Source organism: Corapipo altera, unplaced genomic scaffold (genome assembly GCF_003945725.1).
Source record: "Corapipo altera isolate COAL_440 unplaced genomic scaffold, ASM394572v1 126, whole genome shotgun sequence".
Lineage (NCBI taxonomy): Eukaryota > Metazoa > Chordata > Aves > Passeriformes > Pipridae > Corapipo > Corapipo altera.
Genome location: NW_020884937.1, coordinates 3,772,476 through 3,775,426, shown reverse-complemented (window position 1 = coordinate 3,775,426; position 2,951 = coordinate 3,772,476). Strand labels below are relative to the sequence as shown.

The 2,951-nt window shown below is 32.9% G+C and overlaps 1 protein-coding gene across 3 annotated transcripts in view; it reads left to right on the top strand.

The window, feature by feature from the left end:
• Window positions 1-2,951, top strand: part of ALS2CL (ALS2 C-terminal like) — a 65,200-nt gene that overhangs the window by 47,157 nt on the left and 15,092 nt on the right. The window lies entirely within an intron of this gene.

The window sequence follows — 2,951 nt, the reverse complement described above, 5'->3', positions numbered from 1 at the left end:
TTTTTTTTTTGTTTGGTGTTTCTCTTTGTTTTATTTATTGTTTGGTTCTTTTATTTACTTTTTTGCTTGGTTTTTTGTTTGGTTGTGAGTTTTTTGGGTGGTTGTTTTTTTGGTTTTGTTTGTTATTTCCTTCTTCTTGCATGGTTTTTGTGTGGGGTTTTGTGGTTTGGTTTTATGGTTCTGCTCAATTTTTGTTTTGCTTTGAGGGTTTTTTGTATGTTTGGGGGTTTTGTTTGGGTATTTTTGGTTTGTTATTTTTGTTTGGGTTGTTTTGTTTGGTTTTTGGTTTGGGTTTTTTTGGGGTTTTTTTGTGTTTGTTTTTCATTTGGTTTTTTTGTATTTTGGGGTTTTTTTTGTTCTTATTAGTTTTTTTGTTTTTTGTTTGGTTCTTTTATTTGGTTTCTTTGCCTTGTTTTTTATTTGCTTGGGGTTTTTTTGGTTATTGGTTTTTTTGTTTTTGTTTGGTATTTGCTTGTTTTTTGTGTGGAGTTTTGTGGTTTGGTTTTCTGGTTTTGTTCAATTTTTGTTTTGCTTTGAGTTTTTTATGTTTGAGGGGTTTTGTTTAGTTTTTTTGTTTCTTTTTTGTTTGATTTTTTTGATTGTTTTTCTTTTTTTTGTGTGTTTTTTTGTTTGTTTTTGTTCTTTTTTTGCTCATTTTTTTGTTTGGTTCTTTTATTTAGGATTTTTGCCGATTTTTTTGTTTGATTGGGGGTTTTTTGGTTGTTTGGTTTTGTTTGTTATTTTCTTGTTTTTTGTGTAGGTTTTTGTAGGGTTTTTTTTGTTTTTGTTTAATTTTTGGTTTCCTTTAGGGTTTTTTTGTATGTTTGGGGGTTTTGTTTGTTTTTGGTTTTTTGTTTTTTGTTTTTTGTTTGGGTTTTTGGTTTGTTTTCATTTGGGTCTTTTGTTTGGGTTTTTTTGGGGCTTTTTTTGGTGTTTTGTTTGTTTTTTTGTTTGGTTCTTTTATTTGTTATTTTGCTTCTTTTTTTGTTTGTTTGGGGTTTTTCTGGTTATTGGTTTTTTTATTTTTTTTATTTCTTATTTGCTTGTTTTTTGTGTAGCTTTTTGTAGTTTTATTTTTTTGAAGTGTTCTTTTTTCTGGTTATTTGATTATTTGGTTTTTCTGGTTATTTTTTTTGTTTTGTTTTTATTTGTTATTTGCTTATTTTTTGTGTAGCTTTTTGTAGTTCTTTTTTTGATTATTTGGTTTTTCTGGTTATTGGTTTTTTTTGGTTTTATTTGTTATTTGCTTGTTTTTTGTGTAGCTTTTTGTAGTTTGATTTTTTGATTATTGTTTTTCTGATTATTTGATAATTTGTTTTTTCTAGTTATTGGGATTTTTTTGTTTTTATTTATTATTTGCTTGTTTTCTGTGTAGCTTTTTGTTGTTTGATTTTTTAATTGTCCTTTTTTCTGGTTATTTGATTATTTGGGTTTTCTGGTTATTTTTTTGTTTTGTTTTTATTTGTTATTTGCTTATTTTTTGTGTAGCTTTTTGTAGTTTGGTTTTTTGATTATTGTTTTTCTGGTTATTGGGGTTTTTTTGTTTTTTATTATTATTTACTTGTTTTCTGTGTTGGTTTTTGTACTTTGTTTTTTAGATTCTGTTTATTTTTCGTTTTCCTTTGTTTTTTTTATTATTATTTCGTTGTCACCATTGAGGTTTTTTTGTTTAATTTTGCTTTTATTCGCTTGTTTTTGTGGGACTTTTTTGCCAGTTCTTCCCAGCTGCACTTGGGATGTTTTTATCTCCTTCAAACCAACATTTTCAGCCTTTGCAGTGGTTGGGGACACAGGAAATGCAACCAAACCGAGGTGTTACCCCACAGCTGAATTTTGCAACGTGGGCAGAAATATCTACTCAAAGTGCTGATAAAACCCCCTGGTGAAGGAAAACTGCTCCTCCAGCTCTTCCTGAACAATAATGGGATGAGCCTGGCAGGAAATGTGGGGTTGGATCACACAGAGAGGTGTCAAAACAGAGCCTTGCTAATGAGTGCAAATGAGCCTTGTCATTAATGACTCTCAGGGGAGGAAGAGCTTGTCATCATCTTCTTCACGGGGGCGAGACATTGCAGGCATTGATTACAGTGCTCAGAGCCTCCAAAATTCATCTTACATTAATTACCTCAGAGCCTCCAAAATTCGTCTTAGATTAATTAGCTCAGAGCCTCCAAAATTCATCTTGACTTCAGTGGTTAATTCAGAGAAATCTGGTCTTTATCCAGGGCTGGAATGTGCCTCCTGCCACGAGCAAGGAGGATTTCAGGCTCCTATTCCAGGATGTTGTTTGGCTTTGGCTTTAATTAAATCCTCCAAGTTTGAGTTGAGCTGCTGCATGTCCTGGGTTTGCCTCAGAGAATTTAAGGTTTGCCTTGGGAGCAGCCAACTCCCAGGTTTTCAAACCAATTTGGAGGTGTTTATGGTGAAGGTCATATGATTCCCCCACACCTGGGAGGCCAAAATTCCCTGTGGTTTGAGGGAAAACTGGGAGAAATTGAAGCTTCGTCCCTTTGCTCCTGTTTAGTTTAAACTATTGTCAGATTTAAGGCAGATTTAATAACTCAAAGGAGATTCTGAGGGTTTGTAGGGAATCATGCACAGGTTTTAATCTGGGATTTTGAGATGTGTTCACTCCAGTTGCTGCCACTTTCCTGACATCATTGAAGCTTCATCCCTTCACTCCTGTTTGGTTTAAACTATTGTTAAATTTAAACCAAAGAATTATTAATAACTCAAAGGAGATTTTGTAGGGAATAATGCACAGGTTTTAACCTGGGATTTTTGGGATGTGTTGGCTCCAGTTGCTACCACTTTACTGACATCATTGAGTCTTCGTCCCTTCAGTCCTGTTTAGTTTAAACTATTGTCAGATTTAAGCCAGATTTAATAACTCAAAGGAGATTCTGAGGGTTTGTAGGGAATAATGTAAAGGTTTTCATCTGGGATTTTTG